We start from the raw sequence: 17,771 nt of genomic DNA, 5'->3' as shown, positions 1-17,771 counted from the left end.
GTAAAAAAGGAAAACAAACTTGCTTTAATAAAACCGTGCAAAATAGCTAAATTTTGAATGTTCTCAAAATTCGAGAAACTTGACCCAAACGTTGGTCTAAACCCAAGCATTTGTATAGTAAATTTGCTAAGCGTAATAATAATTACAAGTTACTTTAAAAGGGAAACAAACTTTGTTCAATAAAACCGTGCAAAACAGCTAAATTTCGAACGTTTTCAGAATTCGATGAAACTTGACCCAAACGTTTGCCTAGACCCAAGCATTTGTGTTGTAAATTTGCTAAACGTAATAATAACTACAAGTTAGTATAAAAGGGAAACAAACTTGTTTTAATAAAACCGTGCAAAACAGCTAAATTTTGACAATTCTCAGAATTCGACAAAACTTGAATCAAACATAGGTCTAGACCCAAGAGTTTGTGTGTTAAATTTTCTAAGCGTCATAATAACTACAAGTTAGTATAAAAGGGAAACAAACTTGTTTTAATAAAACCGTGCAAAACAGCTAACTTTTACCGTTCTCATAATTCAACGAAACTTGACCCAATTGCAGGTCCAGACCCATCCATTTATGTTGTAAATTTGCTAAGGGTAATACTAATTACAAGTTAGTATAAAAGCGAAACAAACTTTCTTTAATAAAATCGTGCAAAATAGTTAAATTATGAACGTTTTCAGAATTCAACGAAACTTGACCCAAACATTGGTCTAGACCCAAGCATTTCTGTTGTAAATTTGCTAAGCGTAGTAATAACTACAAGCTAGCATAAAAGGGAAACAAACTTGCTTTAATAAAACCGTGCAAAACAACTAAATTTTGAACGTACTCAAAATTCGACGAACCTGTCCCAAACGTTGGTCTAGACCCAAGCATTAGTGTGGTAAATTTTCAAAGCGTAATAATAACTACAAGTTAGTATAAAAGGGAAACAAACTTGCTTTAATAAAACCGTGCAAAACAGCTAAATTTTGAACGGTTTCACAATTCGACGAAACTTGTCCCATACGTTGGTCTAGACCCAAGCATTTGTGTAGTAAATTTGCTAAGCGTAATAATAACTACAAGTTAGCATAAAAGGGAAACAAACTTGCTTTAATAAAACCGTGGAAAACAGCTAAATTTTGAACGTTCTCAGAATTCGACGAAACCAGTCCCCAAACGTTGGTCTAGTCCCAAGCATTAGTATGGTAAATTTTCTAAACGTAAAAATAACTACAAGTTAGTATAAAAGGGAAACAAACTTGTTTTAATAAACCGTGCAAAACAGCTAAATTTTGAGCATTCTCATAATTGGACGAAACTTGACCCAAACGTAGGTCTAGACCCAAGAGTTTGTGTGTTAAATTTTCTAAGCATAGTAATAACTACAAGTTAGTATAAAAGGGAAACAAACTTGTTTTAATAAAACCGTGTAAAACAGCTAACTTTTGAACGTTCTCAGAATTCAACAAAAGTTGACCCAATCGTTGGTCTAGACCCATCCATTTGTTTTGTAAATTTGCTAAGCGTAATAATAACTACAAGTTAGTATAAAAGGGAAACAAACTTGCTTTAATAAAACCGTGCAAAACAGCTAACTTTTGAACATTCTCAGAATTCAACGAAACTTGACCCAATCGCAGGTCCAGACCCATCCATTTGTCTCGTAAATTTGCTAAGCGTAATAATAACTACAAGTTAGTATAAAAGCGAAACAAACTTGCTTTAATAAAATCGTGCAAAACAGCTAAATTTTGAACGTTTTCAGAATTTGACGAAACTTGACCCAAACGTTGGTCTAGACCCAAGCATTTGTGTTGTAAATTTGCTAAGCGTACTAATAACTACAAGTTAGCATAAATGGAAAACAAACTTTCTTTAATAAAACCGTATAAAACAGCTAACTTTCGAACGTTCTCAGAATTCGAGAAACTTGACCCAATCGCAGGTCCAGACCCATCCATTTGTGTTGTAAATATGCTAAGCGTAATAATAACTACAAGTTAGTATAAAAGGAAAACAAACTTGCTTTAATAAAACCGTGCAAAATAGCTAAATTTTGAACGTTCTCAAAATTCGAGAAACTTGACCCAAACGTTGGTCTAGACCCAAGCATTTGTGTAGTAAATTTGCTAAGCGTAATAATAATTACAAGTTACTTTAAAAGGGAAACAAACTTTGTTCAATAAAACCGTGCAAAACAGCTAAATTTCGAACGTTTTCAGAATTCGACGAAACTTGACCCAAACATTGGTCTAGACCCAAGCATTTCTGTTGTAAATTTGTTAAGTGTAATAATAACTGCAAGTTAGCATAAAAGGGAAACAAACTTGCTTTAATAAAACCATGCAAAACAACTAAATTTTGAACGTACTCAGAATTCGACGAACCTGTCCGAAACGTTGGTCTAGACCCAAGCATTAGTGTGGTAAATTTTCAAAGCGTAATAATAACTAAAAGTTAGTATAAAAGCGAAACAAACTTGCTTTAATAAAATCGTGCAAAACAGCTAAATTTTGAACGTTTTCAAAATTCGACGAAACTTGACCCAAACATTGGTCTAGACCCAAGCATTTCTGTTGTAAATTTGCTAAGCGTAATAATAACACAAAGTTAGCATAAAAGGAAAACAAACTTGCTTTAATAAAACCGTGCAAAACAACTAAATTTTGAACGTACTCAGAATTCGACGAACCTGTCCCAAACGTTGGTCTAGACCCAAGCAGTAGTGTGGTAAATTTTCAAAGCGTAATAATAACTACAAGTTAGTATAAAAGGGAAACAAACTTGCTTTAATAAAACCGTGCAAAACAGCTAAATTTTGAACGGTTTCACAATTCGACGAAACTTGACCCATACGTTGGTCTAGACCCAAGCATTTTGTGTAGTAAATTTGCTAAGCGTAATAATAACTACAAGTTAGTATAAAACGGAAACAAACTTGTTTTAATAAACCGTGCAAAACAGCTAAATTTTGATCATTCTCATAATTGGACGAAACTTGACCCAAACGTAGGTCTAGACCCAAGAGTTTGTGTGTTAAATTTTCTAAGCATAGTAATAACTACAAGTTAGTATAAAAGAGAAACAAACTTGTTTTAATAAAACCGTGCAAAACAGCTAACTTTTGAACGTTCTCAGAATTCAACAAAAGTTGACCCAATCGTTGGTCTAGACCCATCCATTTGTTTTGTAAATTTGCTAAGCGTAATAATAACTACAAGTTAGTATAAAAGGGAAACAAACTTGCTTTAATAAAACCGTGCAAAACAGCTAACTTTTGAACATTCTCAGAATTCAACGAAACTTGACCCAATCGCAGGTCCAGACCCATCCATTTGTCTCGTAAATTTGCTAAGCGTAATAATAACTACAAGTTAGTATAAAAGGGAAACAAAACTTATTTTAATGAAACCGTGCAAAACAGCTGAATTTTGAGCATTCTCAGAATTCGACGAAACTTGACCCAAACATATGTCTACACCCAAGAGTTTGTGTGCTAAATTTTTTAAGCGTAATAATAACTACAAGTTAGTATAAAAGGGAAACAAACTTGTTTTAATAAAACCGTGCGAAACAGCTAACTTTTTAACGTTCTCATACTTCAACGAAACTTGACCCAATTGCAGGTCCAGACCCATCCATTTATGCTGTAAATTTGCTAAGGGTAATACTAATTACAAGTTAGTATAAAAGCGAAACAAACAAACTCGACGAAACAAACTCGACCCATCCATTTAATAAAATCGTGCAAAATAGTTAAATTTTGAACGTTTACAGAATTCGACGAAACTTGACCCAAACATTGGTCTAGACCCAAGCATTTCTGTTGTAAATTTGCTAAGCGTAATAATAACTACAAGTTAGCATAAAAGGCAAACAAACTTGCTTTAATAAAACCGTGCAAAACAACTAAATTTTGAACGTACTCAGAATTCGACGAACCTGTCCCAAACGTTGGTCTAGACCCAAGCATTAGTGTGGTAAATTTTCAAAGCGTAATAATAACTACAAGTTAGTATAAAAGGGAAACAAACTTGCTTTAATAAAACCGTGCAAAACAGCTAAATTTTGAACGGTTTCACAATTCGACGAAACTTGTCCCATACGTTGGTCTAGACCCAAGCATTTGTGTAGTAAATTTGCTAAGCGTAATAATAACTACAAGTTAGCATAAAAGGGAAACAAACATGCTTTAATAAAACCGTGGAAAACAGCTAAATTTTGAACGTTCTCAGAATTCGACGAAACCAGTCCCCAAACATTGGTCTAGTCCCAAGCATTAGTATGGTAAATTTTCTAAACGTAAAAATAACTACAAGTTAGTATAAAAGGAAAACAAACTTGGTTTAATAAACCGTGCAAAACAACTAAATTTTGAGCATTCTCATAATTGGACGAAACTTGACCAAAACGTAGGTCTAGACCCAAGAGTTTGTGTGTTAAATTTTCTAAGCATAGTAATAACTACAAGTTAGTATAAAAGGGAAACAAACTTGTTTTAATAAAACCGTGCAAAACAGCTAACTTTTGAACGTTCTCAAAATTCAACAAAAGTTGACCCAATCGTTGGTCTAGACCCATCCATTTGTTTTGTAAATTTGCTAAGCGTAATAATAACTACAAGTTAGTATAAAAGGGAAACAAACTTGCGTTAATAAAACCGTGCAAAACAGCTAACTTTTGAACATTCTCAGAATTCAACGAAACTTGACCCAATCGCAGGTCCAGACCCATCCATTTGTCTCGTAAATTTGCTAAGCGTAATAATAACTACAAGTTAGTATAAAAGCGAAACAAACTTGTTTTAATAAAATCGTACAAAACAGCTAAATTTTGAACGTTTTCAGAATTTGACGAAACTTGACCCAAACGTTGGTCTAGACCCAAGCATTTGTGTTGTAAATTTGCTAAGCGTACTAATAACTACAAGTTAGCATAAATGGAAAACAAACTTTCTTTAATAAAACCGTATAAAACAGCTAACTTTCGAACGTTCTCAGAATTCGAGAAACTTGACCCAATCGCAGGTCCAGACCCATCCATTTGTGTTGTAAATATGCTAAGCGTAATAATAACTACAAGTTAGTATAAAAGGAAAACAAACTTGCTTTAATAAAAACCGTGCAAAATAGCTAAATTTTGAACGTTCTCAAAATTCGAGAAACTTGACCCAAACGTTGGTCTAAACCCAAGCATTTGTGTAGTAAATTTGCTAAGCGTAATAATAATTACAAGTTACTTTAAAAGGGAAACAAACTTTGTTCAATAAAACCGTGCAAAACAGCTAAATTTCGAACGTTTTCAGAATTCGATGAAACTTGACCCAAACGTTTGTCTAGACCCAAGCATTTGTGTTGTAAATTTGCTAAACGTAATAATAACTACAAGTTAGTATAAAAGGGAAACAAACTTGTTTTAATAAAACCGTGCAAAACAGCTAAATTTTGACAATTCTCAGAATTCGACGAAACTTGACTCAAACATAGGTCTAGACCCAAGAGTTTGTGTGTTAAATTTTCTAAGCGTCATAATAACTACAAGTTAGTATAAAAGGGAAACAAACTTGTTTTAATAAAACCGTGCAAAACAGCTAACTTTTACCGTTCTCATAATTCAACGAAACTTGACCCAATTGCAGGTCCAGACCCATCCATTTATGTTGTAAATTTGCTAAGGGTAATACTAATTACAAGTTAGTATAAAAGCGAAACAAACTTTCTTTAATAAAATCGTGCAAAATAGTTAAATTTTGAACGTTTTCAGAATTCGACGAAACTTGACCCAAACATATGTCTAGACCCAAGCATTTCTGTTGTAAATTTGCTAAGCGTAGTAATAACTACAAGCTAGCATAAAAGGGAAACAAACTTGCTTTAATAAAACCGTGCAAAACAACTAAATTTTGAACGTACTCAGAATTCGACGAACCTATCCCAAACGTTGGTCTAGACCCAAGCATTAGTTAGGTAAATTTTCAAAGCGTAATAATAACTACAAGTTAGTATAAAAGGGAAACAAACTTGCTTTAATAAAACCGTGCAAAACAGCTAAATTTTGAACGGTTTCACAATTCGACGAAACTTGTCCCATACGTTGGTCTAGACCCAAGCATTTGTGTAGCAAATTTGCTAAGCATAATAATAACTACAAGTTAGCATAAAAGGGAAACAAACTTGCTTTCATAAAACCGTGGAAAACATCTAAATTTTGAACGTTCTCAGAATTCGACGAAACCAGTCCCCAAACGTTGGTCTAGTCCCAAGCATTAGTATGGTAAATTTTCTAAACGTAAAAATAACTACAAGTTAGTATAAAAGGGAAACAAACTTGTTTTAATAAACCGTGCAAAACAGCTAAATTTTGAGCATTCTCATAATTGGACGAAACTTGACCCAAACGTAGGTCTAGACCCAAGAGTTTGTGTGTTAAATTTTCTAAGCATAGTAATAACTACAAGTTAGTATAAAAGGGAAACAAACTTGTTTTAATAAAACCGTGCAAAACAGCTAACTTTTGAACGTTCTCAAAATTCAACAAAAGTTGACCCAATCGTTGGTCTAGACCCATCCATTTGTTTTGTAAATTTGCTAAGCGTAATAATAACTACAAGTTAGTATAAAAGGGAAACAAACTTGCTTTAATAAAACCGTGCAAAACAGCTAACTTTTGAACATTCTCAGAATTCAACGAAACTTGACCCAATCGCAGGTCCAGACCCATCCATTTGTCTCGTAAATTTGCTAAGCGTAATAATAACTACAAGTTAGTATAAAAGCGAAACAAACTTGTTTTAATAAAATCGTGCAAAACAGCTAAATTTTGAACGTTTTCAGAATTTGACGAAACTTGACCCAAACGTTGGTCTAAACCCAAGCATTTGTGTTGTAAATTTGCTAAGCGTACTAATAACTACAAGTTAGCATAAATGGAAAACAAACTTTCTTTAATAAAACCGTATAAAACAGCTAACTTTCGAACGTTCTCAGAATTCGAGAAACTTGACCCAATCGCAGGTCCAGACCCATCCATTTGTGTTGTAAATATGCTAAGCGTAATAATAACTACAAGTTAGTAAAAAAGGAAAACAAACTTGCTTTAATAAAACCGTGCAAAATAGCTAAATTTTGAACGTTCTCAAAATTCGAGAAACTTGACCCAAACGTTGGTCTAAACCCAAGCATTTGTATAGTAAATTTGCTAAGCGTAATAATAATTACAAGTTACTTTAAAAGGGAAACAAACTTTGTTCAATAAAACCGTGCAAAACAGCTAAATTTCGAACGTTTTCAGAATTCGATGAAACTTGACCCAAACGTTTGTCTAGACCCAAGCATTTGTGTTGTAAATTTGCTAAACGTAATAATAACTACAAGTTAGTATAAAAGGGAAACAAACTTGTTTTAATAAAACCGTGCAAAACAGCTAAATTTTGACAATTCTCAGAATTCGACAAAACTTGAATCAAACATAGGTCTAGACCCAAGAGTTTGTGTGTTAAATTTTCTAAGCGTCATAATAACTACAAGTTAGTATAAAAGGGAAACAAACTTGTTTTAATAAAACCGTGCAAAACAGCTAACTTTTACCGTTCTCATAATTCAACGAAACTTGACCCAATTGCAGGTCCAGACCCATCCATTTATGTTGTAAATTTGCTAAGGGTAATACTAATTACAAGTTAGTATAAAAGCGAAACAAACTTTCTTTAATAAAATCGTGCAAAATAGTTAAATTATGAACGTTTTCAGAATTCAACGAAACTTGACCCAAACATTGGTCTAGACCCAAGCATTTCTATTGTAAATTTGCTAAGCGTAGTAATAACTACAAGCTAGCATAAAAGGGAAACAAACTTGCTTTAATAAAACCGTGCAAAACAACTAAATTTTGAACGTACTCAGAATTCGACGAACCTGTCCCAAACGTTGGTCTAGACCCAAGCATTAGTGTGGTAAATTTTCAAAGCGTAATAATAACTACAAGTTAGTATAAAAGGGAAACAAACTTGCTTTAATAAAACCGTGCAAAACAGCTAAATTTTGAACGGTTTCACAATTCGACGAAACTTGTCCCATACGTTGGTCTAGACCCAAGCATTTGTGTAGTAAATTTGCTAAGCGTAATAATAACTACAAGTTAGCATAAAAGGGAAACAAACTTGCTTTAATAAAACCGTGGAAAACAGCTAAATTTTGAACGTTCTCAGAATTCGACAAAACCAGTCCCCAAACGTTGGTCTAGTCCCAAGCATTAGTATGGTAAATTTTCTAAACGCAAAAATAACTACAAGTTAGTATAAAAGGGAAACAAACTTGTTTTAATAAACCGTGCAAAACAGCTAAATTTTGAGCATTCTCATAATTGGACGAAACTTGACCCAAATGTAGGTCTAGACCCAAGAGTTTGTGTGTTAAATTTTCTAAGCATAGTAATAACTACAAGTTAGTATAAAACGGAAACAAACTTGTTTTAATAAAACCGTGCAAAACAGCTAACTTTTGAACGTTCTCAGAATTCAACAAAAGTTGACCGAATCGTTGGTCTAGACCCATCCATTTGTTTTGTAAATTTGCTAAGCGTAATAATAACTACAAGTTAGTATAAAAGGGAAACAAACTTGCTTTAATAAAACCGTGCAAAACAGCTAACTTTTGAACATTCTCAGAATTCAACGAAACTTGACCCAATCGCAGGTCCAGACCCATCCATTTGTCTCGTAAATTTTCTAAGCGTAATAATAACTACAAGTTAGTATAAAAGCGAAACAAACTTGCTTTAATAAAATCGTGCAAAACAGCTAAATTTTGAACGTTTTCAGAATTTGACGAAACTTGACCCAAACGTTGGTCTAAACCCAAGCATTTGTGTTGTAAATTTGCTAAGCGTACTAATAACTACAAGTTAGCATAAATGGAAAACAAACTTTCTTTAATAAAACCGTATAAAACAGCTAACTTTCGAACGTTCTCAGAATTCGAGAAACTTGACCCAATCGCAGGTCCAGACCCATCCATTTGTGTTGTAAATATGCTAAGCGTAATAATAACTACAAGTTAGTAAAAAAGGAAAACAAACTTGCTTTAATAAAACCGTGCAAAATAGCTAAATTTTGAACGTTCTCAAAATTCGAGAAACTTGACCCAAACGTTGGTCTAAACCCAAGCATTTGTATAGTAAATTTGCTAAGCGTAATAATAATTACAAGTTACTTTAAAAGGGAAACAAACTTTGTTCAATAAAACCGTGCAAAACAGCTAAATTTCGAACGTTTTCAGAATTCGATGAAACTTGACCCAAACGTTTGTCTAGACCCAAGCATTTGTGTTGTAAATTTGCTAAACGTAATAATAACTACAAGTTAGTATAAAAGGGAAACAAACTTGTTTTAATAAAACCGTGCAAAACAGCTAAATTTTGACAATTCTCAGAATTCGACGAAACTTGACTCAAACATAGGTCTAGACCCAAGAGTTTGTGTGTTAAATTTTCTAAGCGTAATAATAACTACAAGTTAGTATAAAAGGGAAACAAACTTGTTTTAATAAAACCGTGCAAAACAGCTAACTTTTACCGTTCTCATAATTCAACGAAACTTGACCCATTTGCAGGTCCAGACCCATCCATTTATGTTGTAAATTTGCTAAGGGTAATACTAATTACAAGTTAGTATAAAAGCGAAACAAACTTTCTTTAATAAAATCGTGCAAAATAGTTAAATTTTGAACGTTTTCAGAATTCGACGAAACTTGACCCAAACATTGGTCTAGACCCAAGCATTTCTGTTGTAAATTTGCTAAGCGTAATAATAACTACAAGCTAGCATAAAAGGGAAACAAACTTGCTTTAATAAAATCGTGCAAAACAACTAAATTTTGAACGTACTCAGAATTCGACGAACCTGTCCCAAACGTTGGTCTAGACCCAAGCATTAGTGTGGTAAATTTTCAAGTAATAATAACTACAAGTTAGTATAAAAGGGAAACAAACTTGCTTTAATAAAACTGTGCAAAACAGCTAAATTTTGAACGGTTTCACAATTCGACGAAACCTGACCCATACATTGATCTAGAACCAAGCATTTGTGTAGTAAATTTGCTAAGCGTAATAATAACTACAAGTTAGCATAAAAGGGAAACAAACTTGCTTTAATAAAACCGTGGAAAACAGCTAAATTATGAACGTTCTCAGAATTCGACGAAACCAGTCCCCAAACGTTGGTCTAGTCCCAAGCATTAGTATGGTAAATTTTCTAAACGTAAAAATAACTACAAGTTAGTATAAAAGGGAAACAAACTTGTTTTAATAAACCGTGCAAAACAGCTAAATTTTGAGCATTCTCATAATTGGACGAAACTTGACCCAAACGTAGGTCTAGACCCAAGAGTTTGTGTGTTAAATTTTCTAAGCATAGTAATAACTACAAGTTAGTATAAAAGGGAAACAAACTTGTTTTAATAAAACCGTGCAAAACAGCTAACTTTTGAACGTTCTCAGAATTCAACAAAAGTTGACCCAATCGTTGGTCTAGACCCATCCATTTGTTTTGTAAATTTGCTAAGCGTAATAATAACTACAAGTTAGTATAAAAGGGAAACAAACTTGCTTTAATAAAATCGTGCAAAACAACTAACTTTTGAACATTCTCAGAATTCAACGAAACTTGACCCAATCGCAGGTCCAGACCCATCCATTTGTCTCGTAAATTTGCTAAGCGTAATAATAACTACAAGTTAGTATAAAAGCGAAACAAACTTGCTTTAATAAAATCGTGCAAAACAGCTAAATTATGAACGTTTTCAGAATTTAACGAAACTTGACCCAAACGTTGGTCTAGACCCAAGCATTTGTGTTGTAAATTTGCTAAGCGTACTAATAACTACAAGTTAGCATAAATGGAAAACAAACTTTCTTTAATAAAATCGTATAAAACAGCTAACTTTCGAACGTTCTCAGAGTTCGAGAAACTTGACCCAATCGCAGGTCCAGACCCATCCATTTGTGTTGTAAATATGCTAAGCGTAATAATAACTACAAGTTAGTATAAAAGGGAAACAAACTTGCTTTAATAAAACCGTGCAAAATAGCTAAATTTTGAACGTTTTCAAAATTCGACGAAACTTGACCCAAACGTTGGTCTAGACCCAAGCGTTTGTGTAGTAAATTTGCTAAGCGTAATATTAATTACAAGTTAGTTTAAAAGGGGAACAAACTTTGTTTAATAAAACCGTGCAAAACAGCTAAATTTCGAACGTTTTCAGAGCCCAAATGTTGGTCTAGACCTAAGCATTTGTGTTGTAAATTTGCTAAGCGTAATAATAACTACAAGTTAGTATAAAAGGGAAACAAAACTTATTTTAATGAAACCGTGCAAAACAGCAAAATTTTGAGCATTCTCAGAATTCGACGAAACTTGACCCAAACATATGTCTACACCCAAGAGTTTGTGTGCTAAATTTTCTAAGCGTAATAATAACTACAAGTTAGTATAAAAGGGAAACAAACTTGTTTTAATAAAACCGTGTGAAACAGCTAACTTTTTAACGTTCTCATAATTCAACGAAACTTGACCCAATTGCAGGTCCAGACCCATCCATTTGTGTTGTAAATTTGCTAAGGGTAATACTAACTACAAGTTAGTATAAAAGCGAAACAAACTTGCTTTAATAAAATCGTGGAAAACAGCTAAATTTTGAACGTTTTCAGAATTCGACGAAACTTAACCCAAACATTGGTCTAGACCCAAGCATTTGTGTTGTAAATTAGCTAAGCGTACTAATAACTACAAGTTAGCATAAAAGGAAAACAAACTTTCTTTAATAAAACCGTATAAAACAGCTAACTTTGGAACGTTCTCAGAATTCGAGAAACTTGACCCAATCGCAGGTCTCGAACCATCCATTTGTGTTGTAAATATGCTAAGCGTAATAATAACTACAAGTTAGTATAAAAGGCAAACAAACTTGCTTTAATAAAACCGTGCAAAATAGATAAATTTTGAACGTTCTCAAAATTCGACGAAACTTGACCCAAACGTTGGTCTAGACCCAAGCATTTGTGTAGTAAATTTGCTAAGCGTAATAATAATTACAAGTTAGTTTAAAAGGGAAACAAACTTTGTTCAATAAAACCGTGCAAAACAGCTAAATTTCGAACGTTTTCAGAATTCGATGAAACTTGACCAAACGTTTGTCTAGACCCAAGCATTTGTGTTGTAAATTTGCTAAACGTAATAATAACTACAAGTTAGTATAAAAGGGAAATAAACTTGTTTTAATAAAACCGTGCAAAACAGCTAAATTTTGACAATTCTCAGAATTCGACGAAACTTGACTCAAACATAGGTCTAGACCCAAGAGTTTGTGTGTTAAATTTTCTAAGCGTAATAATAACTACAAGTTAGTATAAAAGGGAAACAAACTTGTTTTTTAAAACCGTGCAAAACAGCTAACTTTTACCGTTCTCATAATTCAACGAAACTTGACCCAATTGCAGGTCCAGACCCATCCATTTATGTTGTAAATTTGCTAAGGGTAATACTAATTACAAGTTAGTATAAAAGCGAAACAAACTTGCTTTAATATTAAATTTTGAACGTTTTCAGAATTCGACGAAACTTGACCCAAACATTGGTCTAGACCCAAGCATTTCTGTTGTAAATTTGCTAAGCGTAATAATAACTACAAGTTAGCCTAAAAGGGAAACAAACTTGCTTTAATAAAATCGTGCAAAACAACTAAATTTTGAACGTACTCAGAATTCGACGAACCTGTCCCAAACGTTGGTCTAGACCCAAGCATTAGTGTGGTAAATTTTCAAAGCGTAATAATAACTACAAGTTAGTATAAAAGGGTAACAAAATTGCTTTAATAAAACCGTGCAAAATAGCTAAATTTTGAACGGTTTCACAATTCGACGAAACTAGACCCATACGTTGGTCTAGACCCAAGCATTTGTGTAGTAAATTTGCTAAGCGTAATAATAACTACAAGTTAGCATAAAAGGGAAACAAACTTGCTTTAATAAAACCGTGCAAAACAGCTAAATTTTGAACGTTCTCAGAATTCGACGAAACCAGTCCCCAAACGTTGGTCTAGTCCCAAGCATTAGTATGGTAAATTTTCTAAACGTAAAAATAACTACAAGTTAGTATAAAAGGGAAACAAACTTGTTTTAATAAACCGTGCAAAACAGCTAAATTTTGAGCATTCTCATAATTGGACGAAACTTGACCCAAACGTAGGTCTAGACCCAAGAGTTTGTGTGTTAAATTTTCTAAGCATAGTAATAACTACAAGTTAGTATAAAAGGGAAACAAACTTGTTTTAATAAAACCGTGCAAAACAGCTAACTTTTGAACGTTCTCAGAATTCAACAAAAGTTGACCCAATCGTTGGTCTAGACCCATCCATTTGTTTTGTAAATTTGCTAAGCGTAATAATAACTACAAGTTAGTATAAAAGGGAAACAAACTTGCTTTAATAAAATCGTGCAAAACAGCTAACTTTTGAACATTCTTAGAATTCAACGAAACTTGACCCAATCGCAGGTCCAGACCCATCCATTTGTCTCGTAAATTTGCTATGCGTAATAATAACTACAAGTTAGTATAAAAGCGAAACAAACTTGCTTTAATAAAATCGTGCAAAACAGCTAAATTATGAACGTTTTCAGAATTTAACGAAACTTGACCCAAACGTTGGTCTAGACCCAAGCATTTGTGTTGTAAATTTGCTAAGCGTACTAATAACTACAAGTTAGCATAAATGGAAAACAAACTTTCTTTAATAAAATCGTATAAAACAGCTAACTTTCGAACGTTCTCAGAGTTCGAGAAACTTGACCCAATCGCAGGTCCAGACCCATCCATTTGTGTTGTAAATATGCTAAGCGTAATAATAACTACAAGTTAGTATAAAAGGGAAACAAACTTGCTTTAATAAAACCGTGCAAAATAGCTAAATTTTGAACGTTCTCAAAATTCGACGAAACTTGACCCAAACGTTGGTCTAGACCCAAGCATTTGTGTAGTAAATTTGCTAAGCGTAATAATAATTACAAGTTAGTTTAAAAGGGAAACAAACTTTGTTTAATAAAACCGTGCAAAACAGCTAAATTTCGAACGTTTTCAGAGCCCAAATGTTGGTCTAGACCTAAGCATTTGTGTTGTAAATTTGCTAAGCGTAATAATAACTACAAGTTAGTATAAAAGGGAAACAAAACTTATTTTAATGAAACCGTGCAAAACAGCAAAATTTTGAGCATTCTCAGAATTCGACGAAACTTGACCCAAACATATGTCTACACCCAAGAGTTTGTGTGCTAAATTTTCTAATCGTAATAATAACTACAAGTTAGTATAAAAGGGAAACAAACTTGTTTTAATAAAACCGTGCGAAACAGCTAACTTTTTAACGTTCTCATAATTCAACGAAACTTGACCCAATTGCAGGTCCAGACCCATCCATTTGTGTTGTAAATTTGCTAAGGGTAATACTAACTACAAGTTAGTATAAAAGCGAAACAAACTTGCTTTAATAATCGTGGAAAACAGCTAAATTTTGAACGCTTTCAGAATTCGACGAAACTTGACCCAAACATTGGTCTAGACCCAAGCATTTGTGTTGTAAATTAGCTAAGCGTACTAATAACTACAAGTTAGCATAAAAGGAAAACAAACTTTCTTTAATAAAACCGTATAAAACAGCTAACTTTCGAACGTTCTCAGAATTCGATAAACTTGACCCAATCGCGGGTCTCGAACCATCCATTTGTGTTGTAAATATGCTAAGCGTAATAATAACTACACGTTAGTATAAAAGGCAAACAAACTTGCTTTAATAAAACCGTGCAAAATAGATAAATTTTGAACGTTCTCAAAATTCGACGAAACTTGACCCAAACGTTGGTCTAGACCCAAGCATTTGTGTAGTAAATTTGCTAAGCGTAATAATAATTACAAGTTAGTTTAAAAGGGAAACAAACTTTGTTCAATAAAACCGTGCAAAACAGCTAAATTTCGAACGTTTTCAGAATTCGATGAAACTTGACCCAAACGTTTGTCTAGACCCAAGCATTTGTGTTGTAAATTTGCTAAACGTAATAATAACTACAAGTTAGTATAAAAGGGAAATAAACTTGTTTTAATAAAACCGTGCAAAACAGCTAAATTTTGACAATTCTCAGAATTCGACGAAACTTGACTCAAACATAGGTCTAGACCCAAGAGTTTGTGTGTTAAATTTTCTAAGCGTAATAATAACTACAAGTTAGTATAAAAGGGAAACAAACTTGTTTTAATAAAACCGTGCAAAATAGCTAAATTTTGAACGTTCTCAAAATTCGACGAAACTTGACCCAAACGTTGGTCTAGACCCAAGCATTTGTGTAGTAAATTTGCTAAGCGTAATAATAATTACAAGTTAGTTTAAAAGGGAAACAAACTTTGTTTAATAAAACCGTGCAAAACAGCTAAATTTCGAACGTTTTCAGAACCCAAATGTTGGTCTAGACCTAAGCATTTGTGTTGTAAATTTGCTAAGCGTAATAATAACTACAAGTTAGTATAAAAGGGAAACAAAACTTATTTTAATGAAACCGTGCAAAACAGCAAAATTTTGAGCATTCTCAGAATTCGACGAAACTTGACCCAAACATATGTCTACACCCAAGAGTTTGTGTGCTAAATTTTCTAATCGTAATAATAACTACAAGTTAGTATAAAAGGGAAACAAACTTGTTTTAATAAAACCGTGCGAAACAGCTAACTTTTTAACGTTCTCATAATTCAACGAAACTTGACCCAATTGCAGGTCCAGACCCATCCATTTGTGTTGTAAATTTGCTAAGGGTAATACTAACTACAAGTTAGTATAAAAGCGAAACAAACTTGCTTTAATAAAATCGTGGAAAACAGCTAAATTTTGAACGCTTTCAGAATTCGACGAAACTTGACCCAAACATTGGTCTAGACCCAAGCATTTGTGTTGTAAATTAGCTAAGCGTACTAATAACTACAAGTTAGCATAAAAGGAAAACAAACTTTCTTTAATAAAACCGTATAAAACAGCTAACTTTCGAACGTTCTCAGAATTCGAGAAACTTGACCCAATCGCAGGTCTCGAACCATCCATTTGTGTTGTAAATATGCTAAGCGTAATAATAACTACACGTTAGTATAAAAGGCAAACAAACTTGCTTTAATAAAACCGTGCAAAATAGATAAATTTTGAACGTTCTCAAAATTCGACGAAACTTGACCCAAACGTTGGTCTAGACCCAAGCATATGTGTAGTAAATTTGCTAAGCGTAATAATAATTACAAGTTAGTTTAAAAGGGAAACAAACTTTGTTCAATAAAACCGTGCAAAACAGCTAAATTTCGAACGTTTTCAGAATTCGATGAAACTTGACCCAAACGTTTGTCTAGACCCAAGCATTTGTGTTGTAAATTTGCTAAACGTAATAATAACTACAAGTTAGTATAAAAGGGAAATAAACTTGTTTTAATAAAACCGTGCAAAACAGCTAAATTTTGACAATTCTCAGAATTCGACGAAACTTGACTCAAACATAGGTCTAGACCCAAGAGTTTGTGTGTTAAATTTTCTAAGCGTAATAATAACTACAAGTTAGTATAAAAGGGAAACAAACTTGTTTTAATAAAACCGTGCAAAATAGCTAAATTTGGAACGTTCTCAAAATTCGACGAAACTTGACCCAAACGTTGGTCTAGACCCAAGCATTTGTGTAGTAAATTTGCTAAGCGTAATAATAATTACAAGTTAGTTTAAAAGGGAAACAAACTTTGTTTAATAAAACCGTGCAAAACAGCTAAATTTCGAACGTTTTCAGAGCCCAAATGTTGGTCTAGACCTAAGCATCTGTGTTGTAAATTTGCTAAGCGTAATAATAACTACAAGTTAGTATAAAAGGGAAACAAAACTTATTTTAATGAAACCGTGCAAAACAGCAAAATTTTGAGCATTCTCAGAATTCGACGAAACTTGACCCAAACATATGTCTACACCCAAGAGTTTGTGTGCTAAATTTTCTAATCGTAATAATAACTACAAGTTAGTATAAAAGGGAAACAAACTTGTTTTAATAAAACCGTGCGAAACAGCTAACTTTTTAACGTTCTCATAATTCAACGAAACTTGACGCAATTGCAGGTCCAGACCCATCCATTTGTGTTGTAAATTTGCTAAGGGTAATACTAACTACAAGTTAGTATAAAAGCGAAACAAACTTGCTTTAATAATCGTGGAAAACAGCTAAATTTTGAACGCTTTCAGAATTCGACGAAACTTGACCCAAACATTGGTCTAGACCCAAGCATTTGTGTTGTAAATTAGCTAAGCGTACTAATAACTACAAGTTAGCATAAAAGGAAAACAAACTTTCTTTAATAAAACCGTATAAAACAGCTAACTTTCGAACGTTCTCAGAATTCGAGAAACTTGACCCAATCGCGGGTCTCGAACCATCCATTTGTGTTGTAAATATGCTAAGCGTAATAATAACTACACGTTAGTATAAAAGGCAAACAAACTTGCTTTAATAAAACCGTGCAAAATAGATAAATTTTGAACGTTCTCAAAATTCGACGAAACTTGACCCAAACGTTGGTCTAGACCCAAGCATTTGTGTAGTAAATTTGCTAAGCGTAATAATAATTACAAGTTAGTTTAAAAGGGAAACAAACTTTGTTCAATAAAACCGTGCAAAACAGCTAAATTTCGAACGTTTTCAGAATTCGATGAAACTTGACCCAAACGTTTGTCTAGACC

The sequence above is a fragment of the Sesamum indicum genome, linkage group LG2 (genome assembly GCF_026168435.1).
Source record: "Sesamum indicum cultivar Baizhima isolate 11 linkage group LG2, ASM2616843v1, whole genome shotgun sequence".
NCBI lineage: Eukaryota > Viridiplantae > Streptophyta > Magnoliopsida > Lamiales > Pedaliaceae > Sesamum > Sesamum indicum.
Note: the sequence above shows the minus strand (reverse complement) of the source record.